The sequence below is a fragment of the Cavia porcellus genome, unplaced genomic scaffold, assembly GCF_034190915.1.
Source record: "Cavia porcellus strain 051 isolate PalLab524CR breed Dunkin Hartley unplaced genomic scaffold, mCavPor4.1 scaffold_26, whole genome shotgun sequence".
Lineage (NCBI taxonomy): Eukaryota > Metazoa > Chordata > Mammalia > Rodentia > Caviidae > Cavia > Cavia porcellus.
Window position 1 is genome coordinate 44,466,076 of NW_026947509.1, and position 14,277 is coordinate 44,480,352.

Below are 14,277 nucleotides of genomic sequence, written 5' to 3' on the forward strand. Positions count from 1 at the left end.
AAACCATCAAATCAAGAAGAGCTTGGAGCAAAATATTCCAAGCCCTGAAAGAAAATAACCTCCAGCCCAGATTGATGCAAAAAACTGTCTCCAGAAATTAATGGAGAAACAAGATGCTTCCAAGACAAAGAGGAACTGGGGGAATTTGTGACCACTAATCCAACTCTACAGAGAACACTGCAGGACATTCTAGAGAGAAAGAAAAGTACCAGGATTCCAGGAACAGTGGCAGAGAGGCCTCAATGAATGGAGCAGAAAGTGGAATGAAGAAGAAAAGTAGACAACTAATGGCAGAAAAAGGGCACAACAGAAATGAGGCAGAGAAGGTTGGCTATATACACTTGATACACTAAAAAAAAGAGAGAGAAAAACACAGGTAGAGTAGATGAGGAGGTAGGGTCCACCGAGATATTCTTTATAGAAAATATAATTAACCTGAAAAGGGATTTATGGACCAAAAATCAAATATGAGAAAACAATGCTCTATGTGACAGGGAACCAGAGAGTAATAGGGATAACTCGACCAGTATTTGTAGATAGGTTGGAAAGACAGGCTTTAATAGGTAAAGGAATACAACTAGAGATCAAGTCCAGGAGGGAGAAGGTTCAGAACCACTTAGGTAAACAGCAGGTTGCCCCCCATCTAAAAACTGAGGGTGTTAATGAGGCCCAAAAATGTACAGTATGCCTGGGGGAGTAAAAGGGGAAGATTAGTCTTTAAAAAGATGGCAGAAGATATTGTTAATAGTGTACCAGGATTTAAAACCCACATTACTCGCACTGCTCTGCTTAGATAGAATTTATTCTGTCCCAGTTTGTCTACTTGCACTAAATCTGAGGGCACAGACAGCTATTCCAAAACATCAGGGTATAGCACAGTAATCATCTTTAATTTCCTATTAACTTAATCTGGAGCCCTCCCTGTATGACTTACACTGTTTTATCATGACTGATCTTAGTTAAATCCGGTTTGTTTGATTGCTGTTTGGTATCAACAGATTGTATTCAAAACTGATATGATTGATAGTATCAAGTCTGAGAGTATAGGCAACTACACTGAAGATGACAAGACTCACTATGATACACATTCTGACTTGATTATTGCCTGTCTTTGAAGTTTTACACTATCTACAAAGTTGTGTTTTTATTAATACTGTTATATACTGATATATTCAATTATACTATGTCTGATGATATAGCCAATTCTATTGAAGATAACAAGAGACAACACAGTAACCATGGTAGAACTCCTTATACAGTGGTTTTATATGTCTTGTTTCATGTATTTATAGGAATATGTTTTGTTTTGTCTTGCTTCTCCTTCTAATATAGAAAGGATAGAAATGCATGTTAAGACTTATGCATGCATAAAACCTGTAACAGTTTATGAGAATTGGTCTTATAACCATGATGAAATGAACAAATACTTGAATAAAAAGAGACACTACGGTACCTAGTGCTGATCCTGTGGTGTCATGATGTGAAATCCAGCGATACTATTATTCTTTGTTCAAAGTGATTTTAGCCTGCTTTGGTTTGTTTAATCCCAACATAATTGAAGATATGGATAACTGCATGAATGTTTAAGGGTATATGATTGATAACCATGTTACTAAGTTTCTGTTGGATAGCTGAACAGAACCATTTGCAGTCTCGCTGTTTGAATCCCCACTTTGTATGCTTCACTTTTGTATCTTGAACAACTATTTGCAAAAGGACAATATGTAATCATCAACTAGTGATTTCTTATTGTTTGCTTTTATTTTGAAAGTATGTGTTATTTCTACCCATTTTCTGTTTTGTTTAGTCTTTCTTTAAATAAAATTTTAAAAAAAGAAACAGTAAGCACAATGACACATGGAAATAAGTAAAAACAGAGAAGGGAGCTCTGCTTAGGGCACTGGCTCATGGAGGAGGAAGCCAAAGGGTGAAGAGCCCACTGCCCAAACCTTCATGTCCAGAGTGCACCACACACAGCACCCAGGGCGCTGCTTGACATCAACAGAGCTGCATGCAAAAGGGTTGAGCCTTTACAGGAGGACATTTTAACAATACTGAGATGCCACCTCACCCCAGAAAGAAGGGCTGACATCAAGAAATCAACTGATAATAAATGCTGCTGGGGCTGTGGGGAAAAAGAAACACTTGTCCACCACTGGTGGGAGTGCAGACTGGTGCAACCATTATGAAAGTCAGTGTGGAGAGTCCTCAAAGTTCTAGGATTAGAGGCCCCATTCAACCCGTCTATTTCTCTTCTTGACATCTTCCAGAAAGAATTAACATCATATATGTGCATTCATGTTTATAAAAGCACAATTTGCAGTAACTAAATCTTGGAAACAGCCCAAATGCCCATCAACTGACAAATGGTAAAGATGTGGGGTTTTTAATATAATGGAGTACTACTCTGCCATTAAAAATATAAACCTGTGACCATTTCTGGAAAGCCGATGCACTTTGAGACCTGTCGTGATTGGTTGTGTCAACTTGAGTAAGAGAAACAGAACTAAATTGGCTCAGTAATTCCACACTCTGGGGTGAGGGTGACACCTTAGGGTGGCTTATAGCCTGAATGGTATACAGGGGAAATGGGGAGGATGGGTCCATTTCTCTTTCTTTGCAGGAGCTCAAGTCTCCACCTTAACCTTGGACGGCATCTCTTGGCTTCCAGCATAGACCCTGCGGCTTCCATCACAGACCCATCAGCCTCCAAATGTGGACTCACATGGGGCACTGCAGTGGCAGACTAGGACCGAATCCTGGGTTTCTGGTGTGCAGACAGACCCTGTAGACTCTTCCTCATCCGACCCTGAGGGTGACCGCTCTACACAATCTTGTAGGTTCTCAAAGATTTGTTTAGTTTGTGTTGTATCTGTTTGTCCATTAAATACTGACCAGTAGAAGACCATACTCTTCAGTGAAATAAGTGGGACACACATGTTCAAATGTCGCATTTTCTCTGGTGTGAAAACAGGAAGTTTAAATAAGGACCAAAATGTATACTAGATATTGTGAAATAGAAAGAAAATGTTCAAATGGGAGGGGAACTGGGAAGGGAGGAAGGTGACCCCATGATATGTGATCAAGCGACACACAATCAAGACCTGTCATGTCCAGGTACCAAGTCCCCATGATGGGTGTTATCATATATATCTACAGTGTACCAATAAAGTTAACTTTAAAATAAAAATCAAAAAACTACCGCTTAAAATGATCCATCGAATTGTGCAAATGGCTGCTCAAGCGCAATGCTAGAATTCAGATCTTCCTAATCTCCAAGACCCACCAAGGCAGAACCCACAGGGAAGGGAAGGGAAAAGGGGTCAAAGGGGAAGAAAGTGCGTCCCACGGGAGTATTTACCTAGTAGTCAACACTTCATAACACAGAGACTGTTTCCAAAATAAAAATAGCAACTGGTAGCAGCAGAACCTGAGATTTGGATGGAAACTTGGAGACAATGCAAATGATGGCTTTCAGGTGTCAGTGCCAGAATTCACTGTGCACACAAACACCCACAGAAGGAAAGTGGGCCCAGTGAGAGCACGGCCCACTCTCCCGGCCTCACTGTCTAACCCCACCACCACCGCAGGGACTGGAGCATCGGGTGCTCAGAGCTTAGAAGGCCCCAGGGTTAGAAAGCACAGGTCTGTGTTAATTCTCTTAGTTTATAGGCACGGAAACCAAGGTCCAGCTATCCTCCCCCAAACAATAATGTTTTGGTGAAACAGCGGGGACTACCGAGTGTATCTTCCCCGTCCGGGACTCTTTCCATTAGGCTACTCATTTCTAAAGGTTTTGCTTTACCAGTATCACATCAGGTAAAATTTGCCCCAAAGAACCACTGAGACTCCTACTGCTGCAAGATTAAAGTCCTGCTAAGGAGTCACGCATGGCCTTCCAGGCTGGTTCAGAGATATCAATAATAGCTTCACGGCTCATAGTTTACTTTAACTATTGTTCAGTCAGAAATCTAGGAATGTGTGATTTTAATTTTTCATTGAACTTTCTAGCAACGTTATTGTTTTAGGCTTAGAATTTAAACACTTCCCCCCAAAAGCGCATGTCTAATTTGGTAATTTATGTCAGTAACAAAACATGACTAGTTGATAAGAATCAGATTTATAACCAACACTTTAGGAACACAATTATTTTGTCAAGTAGCCTGCTAATTAAAAAGGAATATGATAAGAGAAACAAATGATAATAATACAAGTAAATGAGAGCCCTAGGCTTGATATTATTCTCAGAGAGCAATGTTGTAGGTAAGAGACACGAACAGAAATTCATGTCACACTTCAATACCAAAATTCAAATGCACTTCTGGCACTACTATTCTATTGGTGTGTGAAAATTGAAAAATGAAAATAAGAGATCCTGGATGCACATTCTTAGTGATTAATATTCTGCACAAACTTTTCAGAAGAGTCAGGAGATGGGTAAAGGAAGTGCCGATACTCTAGGGGCCAGGGATTTAGCTCAGAGGGTCAAGCACCTGCCTGGTAAGTGTGAGGTCGTGAGTTCAATCCCCGGTACCAGAAAGAAAAGAAATGCTGACCCTGTAGCATGTGCAAGGGCAAATGAATACGGTAGACAAGATCATCAATTTTGAACACCAAGGTATATTTGAAGGTTCTTTACCATCTTCCACTCAAGGAAATCAGATGTACGCTTTGGCTTCCGTTCTTATTGTAACGAGCAACAATTTATCCAGGCTCTGCCGTGTACATTAGGTCATTATCTCAAGCAAGGACTTCAAAATGCCTCGGTCCTCATGTGGCTTGCTCTTTTTGAGGAGACTGTTACAATTTAGATCTAAAATGTCCCCCAAGAGTCTCCTGGGGCCAGGAGGAAGTGATTGGGCCAGGAAGGACTCTTAACTTCATCCGTGAATTAACCATTGATGAGACTATAATTTAATGACATTATGGGGAGTCATAAAAGTTTAGGACACAGCGTCTAACTGAAAGGAGGAGCCAAACATGGTGGTGCAGGCCTGTGCTGCCAGCACTTGGGAGGCTGAAGCAGGAGGATCGCTGTGAGTTCAAGGCCAGCCTGGGCTACAAAGTGAGTTGAAGGCCAGCCTGAACCACATAGCAAGACCCTGTCTCAAAGAGAACTCCCCACCAAAAAAAGAAAAGAAAGAAAGGGGTGCATCATGAAAGTATGACCTTGGGGATGACACCTTGTCCCTGTCCCCTTCCTCTTTTTGGTGTCTGCTTCCCATCTGCCATGAGTAAGAAGCTTCCTCTCCACCTCTCTTAGCTGAGGTCTGTAACAGGCCAACCAAGGACTGAAACCTCATAATTATAAGCCAAAATAAATGTTTCTTCTTTAATATTTTATCTGAAGCCAGACATGGTGGTGCACACCTGTAATCCCAGTACTCGGGAGGCTGAGGCAGGAGGAGCACTGCAAATTTGAGACCAGCCTTGGCTACAAAGTGAGCTCTAGACCAGCCTGAAATGCATAGCGAGACCCTGTCTCCAAAAAAAATATTTTTTTAATCAGAGATATTTTGCCACAGTGATGCAAACCAGACTAACACAGGACAGAAATAGATAAAAATCAAGGTATTGTTTCAAAACTGAATCATGGTAAAGCATATGTGTTCCAGAATTTGTTCATCATCCATTATATGAGTTTGTACCTGTACCTAGTAAGCCATAACACTTTTCCCATCCTACATTTCAAGCCTTTTCCCCCTCCTCCAATTTACAAAGGCTTTGTTTCCGTTATTTCCCTTGCATTCTCCTTTTTTAAAAATCCCTTTCCCGTCCTCCTTCCCTCTGTCCCCTTTGCTCCCCTTCCCAAGTGGACATGTTCTTCTTAGTTCCCCGTATCCGTCCTCAGTTTTGCTGCATATACACTTTTAATTCTCATATAAGAGAAACAACAGTATACTAAACCAGTGCTTGGTTTATTTTGCTTAAAATTGTGATATCAAGGTACATCCCTTTACCTAAAAATGACTCAAGTTTAACTTTTTCATGGCTGCGTGGTACATTATTGTATATAAATACCACACTTTCTTTGTCTCTTCATCTGATGATGGGCGTACGGACTGTCTCCAATATTCAGCTATCACAAATTATGCTGTTATAAACATGAGTATTTTTAATCAGTGTGCTATGATGCTTTTAAGTCTTTTGGGAGAATATCTATAAGGGGAATATCTGGTTCAAATAGAGACTCTAGTATTAGTTTTTTTGGAAATCTCCAAACTGATTTCCATAGTGGTTGTACCAGTTTACACTCCAACCAGCAATGCGGAAGTATCACTTTTTTCTGATAGCCTGGCCAGCGTTTGTTACTGATCGATTTTTTTTTCAAAGTAGGAAATTTTATTGGGGAATAGGAATAGCTTCTGTTGGGCTGGGGATTTAGCTCAGTGACATAAGCGCCTGCTTTGCAAGCATGCAGTCGTGAGTTCAATCCCTAGTACCAAAAAGAAAAAAAAAGTTGAGGGCTTGAAAATAATAAACTGGGATTACCAATTCTATTTTTAAAAAAAAAAGAATAGCTTCTGTGAGACAGGAGGGTTTCTAATGGGTTCCCAACAACCCACTTCTCTGAGAAAGTTTTATAGGGCAAAATCACAAGGTAGATGGAAGATGGGTCAAAACTATAACCAACCAATAAGATTGCAAGTACAGTCACTGGGCTAATACTGATCCAATAGCAGCAAGGCATATGGATGACATCACTAACCTTGGTCAATTTATACTCTTAGTCTTGATCTTAGGAGGGCAGACAAGATGGCGGACTCCTAGCATTATAATGGTTTATTTATGTGAAAAATCTCAAAAAGCTGGTACCAATAATCTCAAGCTTCTGTTTATCCCTTAGAGAAGGATGTAAGTTTGGCCATTGTGACTTAAATCTTCACATGTGCCTCTAGCTGCAGTTTTGATGTTCTCATCTGCTGCACTGACTCTCCCGAAGGCCTAGCCCTATCTGACTGCCTATAATATTTCTACCTTACTTAGCTGTCTGTAATAGTCATGCTGTGAAGAGATTTCCTTGACTGAACTTACAGGAGAAAGGGAGTAGTTCTCATCTAGCTGCTTTGAGCTGAGAGGGGTCAGTGTTGATGAGACTCCCAGCAGACGCCTTCTCCAGAGAGCTAATCTAGTTAGCTTTGGCTGGAAGTCATGTTGTAGTTTAGTAGTTTATGAACTCCCTTGAAAAGTTCCAGCTAGTGTGCAATGAAAGAAAAAAACACCAGAAGGACACCTCGAATTTGGAGGCAGATTTATTTGCATAGACAGGCACTGATTGGGATCTCTCCAAAAGTATCAGGCCCTGATTTTTGCTGGCCTAGGCCTTAGTAATGGTCTTTCTAAAGACTATTAGTAAGTTTAGAAATTTAATGAAGTGACCCAGCAAGGGGCTAAGGTCTTCACATTGTAAACACCCTTATCCTGGGCAAGAGGAGGGCATGGACATGGTGTGAGGGCTGCACCCAGCCCAGGGAGGTGGCCTGCTGACACTATAAGTGAGGAAAAAGATTTCCTCTTCCCCTATTTTTTGCTCTTGTTGCTTTTGCTGTCTTCTGCCATCTTGAACCGTTGCCCCTGTGCCATGCCACCCTGCCTTGGAACCAGCTGATTATAGACTGAAACCTTACACACAATGAGCTAAATAGACCTTTCCTTCCCTAATGTTGGGTGTTGGGTATTTTGTCTCAGCAATGAGAGAAAAGTAACTAAGACAGGCTTATGTTGGATAAGCAAGCAGAAAGGACAGAAGCAGCATGGCTTGCCAATTGGAGATTGGTTTATGCAATGTGCATCACAGTGACCAGCTGTTTCTAAGAGACAAGAAGCAACTGCCTAATCATAACTGGCTGGAGCACAAGAGAAAGGGAGAGATCTGAGTCCAAAATAAAATGTTATTGCCATAAACTATTCTAGTTTTATACCTTAGAATATTGTATACCTGGAAGGCATAAATACATTTAGTATACCATGAAATTAGCAAAAATGAGTGTCACAGCTATATTGAAACCTTCATCTTTTAGTTTTATACTAAAAGCATCTTTTAATAAGAAAATCTTGTTTTACCCACAGAAAACTAATCTTTGATGATAACCAGTGAAAACATATTACAATACCAATGTTTATTGGGATGTGTCTGCCATAAATATATGGAAATTATTTGGGTTCCACTAGTGCATAAATATTGGAATAAATGTTTCCAGCCAGCTGCTCCTTTATTTATCAAAAGGAGTTTCACCCTACAGTTTCCCAAAGTATAAGAAGTTCGCATTTAATTAGCAAAGTTTTTAGATGACCCATGAGAACCAAATCATAACAATTAACATATTATTCTTGATCAATGAAAGACTCCCAAATTATTGTACACAGACTGAAATATTCATTATTTGTAAAACCAGTCTTGACATAATTTTGGTCAGCTGGAGTAGAAGAGTGTCCTCAATGCTAATGACACTTATCTACAAGCCAACTTATCTTGTAGACATAAAAATTTTAAAAATAAAAAAAGAGAAGGAGAAATTGGTACACTCAAACAAATCAGTTGTAGATGTTCCAACTGGTCACAAATTGAACAGACAGACAGGAACACTTAAGATAATTGTTAATAGACTAAATTTTTTTTAAAAAATAGACATGTAGATGTATTTGACCAAGCTGAATTACAATAACCCTTTTATAGTTTTTAGGTTTGTAACTATAAATAGACAAGTCAGAACTTCTCATAGGTCAGTTAACAGAGATCTCTTATGAGAAGAATCAGAATAAAAACTTTCTATAACTGTGAAAGCAAAGACAGTTATTAAGACAGGCACTAGGCTGACAGTCTATCTGACTGGAATGTCCAACTATCCAGGCTTCTCACTGTTGCTTTGATAGTCACAACTGATAGCTAACACTGCTGTTTTGATAGCCACATGTAACTGCTCCCTCTAAAGGGACAAACTGTTAAAGGTAATTTTAACTAGTTTTAGAGGGTTGCATTTCTCCGGGGGAGGCCTCTGGAGTCCCTGGCTTTCCCTGTGTCTCTGTAGATTCCATCTTTCTTTCTTACACAAGGAGCAAGAGCCAGGGAGAAAGCACAAATGGCCCCTTCCTTCTTCCACACTGAGGTCCAAGATCTCTTCAGTTTCTCTGTAGGCTCCAGTTTCCCTTCAGATTCTTCCCGGGTCCCAGGGATCAACCTCCCTTCTTTTTATTTCCCTCTAAGTTGCTATTTTCCAGTGTCTGGATTCCAAATGATGAAGAGGCTGATTTGTCATCTTCCCGGAAGTCCCAGATAATTTAAAATATCTTCCCTGATTTCCTCCTTGACACATCAGTTGTTTGGGGAAAAAAAAGTCAGGTGTACTGGCACATGCCTGTAATCTCAGCACTTAGGAGGCTGAGGCAGGAGGATCAGTGTGAGTTTGAGGCTAGCCTGGACTCAATCATTTCAAGGCCAGCCTAAATGACAAAGTGAGACTCTGTCTCAAAATAAAATAAAAGGGCCGGTGATTTAGCTCAGTGACCTAAGCACCTGCATGGCAAGCGTGAGGTTATAAGTTCGATCCCTGGTACCAAAATAAATAAATAAATAAACTATAGTCAGGATAGCATATTCTGTACCAAGTTAGCCCTACAGAGGAGTTCTGGCAGATAAAGTGTTTGGGACCCAGTCTCTAGTGCAGTGGTTTCCACGGTGGGGCTCTTAGAAAGTGATTAAATCATGTGGATCTGACGTCATCAGTGGATGAGTCTGTAGCTCAGTGAGATTCCTAGCAGGTGGGGCCGAGGTGGAGGAAGCAGGTCACTGACAGCATCACTCTGAGAGGTGGTTTGCTCTTGGCTCCTTCTTGGTGGACTCGCTTGTTTCGACTTCTGTCTGCCTCCTGGCTGCCCCACGGTGAGTAGCTGTGCTCTGCCTTGCCTCTCTCCTGTGACATTCTGCCTTGTCACAGGTAAAAGACAGTGAAGCCAAATGACAGTGAGCTAGAACCTGTGAAGGCATGAGGCAAAATAAATCAGTGTATGTGTGAGACACAATGAATGGGGTGTTGAGAGGGAAACACATAGCAATGAAATGCCACATCAGAAGAACAGAAGGAGCACAAATAAACAACCTAATGCTACACCTCAAGCTTCTAGAAAAAGAAGAGCAAATCAAGCCCAAAGCTCATAGAAGAGAAGAAATTATAAGGATCAGGGCAGAAATTAATGCAGTTGAGACTAAGAAAACATACAAAGAATTAATGAATTGAAGAGTTGGTTTTTTGAAAGAATAAACAAAATTGATAAACCTCTAGCCAACCTTTTCAAGAAAAAGAAAAAAGCTCAAATTCACGCAATAACAAATGAAAAAGGGTGAAATTATTACAGATCTCATGGAAATTCAGATCACAAATCTTTACTTTGAAAATCTTTACTCACATAGGATAGAAAACAGAGAGGAAATGATTAGGTTCCTAGAATTACCAAAGCTGAATCAAGAAAATATAATAATTTTGAATAACCCAATATCAGCTACTGAAATTGAAAGTGTGATTAAAAACCAACAAAGAAAAAAAAACAACAAAGAAAAGCCCAGGTCCTGATGGACTGAATTATAACTGAATTATACAAGAAATTTAGAGAAGATTTAATACCAATACTCCTCAAACCCTTCAGTAAAATTGAAAAGGAAGCAATTCTTCTTCCTGGAGGCAAGTATTATTCTGATACCAAAACCAGAGAAATGCTCAACCAAAAAGGAGAACTATTGGCCAATTTCCCTAATGAACATTGGTGCAAAAATTCTCAATAAAATACTAGCAAATAGAATGCAGCAAGTCATCAAGAAGATGATACATCCTAACCAAGTGGGATTTATCCCAGGAATGCAGGGATGGTTTAACATATGCAAATCAATACATATAATACACCACATCAACAGAACCAAAGACAAAAATCACACGATGCTGGAGATTTAGCCCAGTGGCGTAAGTGCTTGCCTGGCAAGTGTGAGGTTGTGAGTTCAATCCCCTGTACAAAAAAAAATCAGATGACCATCTCAGTAGATGTGGAAAAAACTTTTAGTAAAGTTCAATACTTGTTCATGATGAAAAAAAAACCCTACAAAAACTCAGAATAGATGGTATCTACCTCAATTTGATAAAAGCCATCTATGACAAACCAACAGCCAACAATACACTAAATGGACAAAAACTGAAAGCTTTCACTCTAAAATCTATTTACTTTAGAATCTAGCTTATGTTGCTTATCTCTTTCTTAGCATACAATGAACAAAATGAAAATCCACCAACTGCTTTATATAGGTTCTGCCACTTAAGGCTCCCAGAATATTTTATAGACAAAGACAAAAGAAAAAGAAAATGAATTCCAGATCTCACAGCTTGTAGCCAATGGGGTCCAGATGAAAACCAATGATTTGACTCCAAAGTCCTGATTGCCACTGTACGACCTCTTACCAGATGCAGTCTCTTCAAACTCACACTCTTTCTACACCCCAACTTCTTGAGGGGTATGAGGTTTATTCTCTATTTATTGTTCACGGTTGAGCGAGCACACCGTGCTTGGGTCTGAGGTTAGGAGCTCCAGTGTCTACTGGAACACACAGTCTGAAGGCGAGCCACACCAGAGGTTACTGCGTGATGGGGGTAAGTGGTACCATCTCAGGTCCAGGCTGATGTGATGCCTTACCACTACAGGAGCTGGCTGGGAGGAGGCAGTCTGGAGGAACTTGAAACCAGCCTCACAGTTTACTAGCTGGGCAACCAGGAAATGACTGGAAGCTCTTTTTAGGATTGTACATAAAAATAATAGGCAAGACCTGCCCCCACGTAGCTATTCTTTCTTCCCCAATAATTTTCAGCCAATTTTAACATTCAGTGCTATGCCCAAACTCCATCCAAGTGTTCAGCTTTATTATGGATTAAAAACTAGTGGTCCAAGTAACACCAGCTGAAACGGATCAGCATGGTGCCGCGTGTAGATGGCGCGGTGGAGGAAAGTTGCCAGCATAAAAGGAATGTGGTGAGGAAGATCCGGCACTGTGGATTCTCCTAAATGATTGTTGAGTGGAGCTGCTGGTTCTCCTGGAGGAGTTTGTCGTGCTGGCCCCCCTGATAGGAACTCAGCTGTTATCACTAGAGGAGCTCTGGACCTTGTCGCTGAGAATGGCTGAGGTTCACTTTGGGGGAGCTCTGCTCCTTTCATTGAGCATGGCTTCCTGGCTCCCAAGGGAAAAAAAGTGCTGTTCAATCTCCAGGAAAAGCTGTCATATTGGCTTCCTGATATACACTCTGCTGTTATCATCGGAGGAGCTTGGGACTTCCCTGAGGATATCTGTGGTACTTTTCAAGGGAGCCTGGTCCTTATTTTGAGTGTTGCTTCTTATTTCCAGCACAGAACCCTCAGCCTGCACAAATCCTTCACTCCACTGGCATAGACTTCCCAGCTTTCACTGCTGCCCTTTAGGCCTTCCAGGCACAGATCTGCGAAATTGACTTGCATGAGTCATGGGCTCTACGTCTCAGCTGGACTCATGCAGGACATTACTGTTGACTCAGGCCCCCTGATGGATTTCCCAGGTCTTTAGTGTGGTAGACACCTTCTTTGCTAACTCAGCATAGAATAATATTATTAACTCTGTGTCTTGTATGGAATTGTTCTCCATGCAACCCCTGACCACCAGCATGGCCCCTCCTCTGAGCCCGAATCCTAGCTGTCAGTTGGCCCCACTCCCAGCCCAAACTCTGTAATCTCACAACCCTGCATCAAGGAGCATACGCTGCCCCTTCTGCTGCTGCTACCACTGCTGTTCCAGAGATCCAGGGGTGAGAATCTACTGAGCATCTACTCTGCCTCATCCCTGACACCGTCCCTTTTCCTGTGCATATTTAATGAAGTCTGGCACCTCTGTCTGGCCTGACCTGTCAAGGAGACCCAAACCTCCAAACCCGGACCACAGCCGACCCCACCCCAGCCTTCTGGGCAGTTCTCTCTCCTCACCTTCTCCTCCCTCCATTTCTCACCTCTCTCATATTTTGCACCTGGGTTAGCCGAGCTATCCATGTTCTCGTACCACCTAAGAGGGACCCTAATGGCCCATTCTGTTCCGGAATACACTGTCCACTTCCCAAGGCACAAGTACTGCCCATCTTCTAGAAGACTCCCACTCTTTGGTTGGAAATCCACTTTACCACTCTTCTAAGCACTCTCCTAAGTTCCGTTATGTACTTTAGCTCATCTTCTCCTCTCTCCCAAGGATGAAGAGTAGATTCCAGCTGTGACTCGTGTCTCACGTGTCTCAGCTGTTTCTAACACAAGCCACTCAAAAATATGTGTTTAATGTGATCATGGGGCACATGCCCGGAATCTCAGCATTTGCGAAGCTGAGGCAAGGGCATAAATTCTTAGGCCAGCCTGGCCTATACAGCAAGATCCTAATGAAAACAATCAAATAAATAAATGCTTAAGAAATGAGTGGGAGGGGCGGGGGATTTAGCTCAGCATTGCAAACACCTGCCTGGCAAGTACAAGGTTGTGAGTTTGATCACTGGTATGCGGGGAGGGGAGGCCATGAATGGGAAGCCATAAAGACAACTGATTAGGACATAAATAGTACTATCATACTACCATGGGATTGACTGCTAAGAACAAGGAATCTGTCACAACAAGAAGAGCAAGGAAAATACAGTTACTATTGTCACCTTATTAGATGTGACTGAAAAGGGACAAAACACTATCATCTTGATGTTCACATCCACATACTGCTGAGTCCAAAGAAATGCAAACAAGCAGGTTTTAAAACTATATTGGCCTTTTCCACACGCCTGTGACCCTACCACCGGGAGACTGAGGCTGAAGGATTGTCATGAGTTCAAGGACAGCCTCAACTATACAGCTAGACCCTGTCTGAAAAACAAAAACAAAAACAATCCAAAGAAACAAAATAGGCTTTTTCAAGAAAATATTTATCTCAATAAGGCGGAGGGAAGCACAAAGGATAATAAAAATATATTCTTCTGAACTCCTAAGTTTTGCTTTTACCTAGCAGCCCACAGAATCTCACCATCATCTGTTTCACCTCAACTCAGCATTACACCGAGTCGTCTTCTGCAGTTCTTATTTTCTAAAATTCAAATCAAGGACATAACCTGAAGCTCTCACACACATTTTGCATTTACTTAGTTAAAAGTCCTCCTGAGCCTTTATTCTTAACTCTTAAATTGCATGTGCTTTGAGCATTAACCTCAAAGGCTTGCAGAGATTTATAAAACATGCTTCCTTAAGTAAGAAATA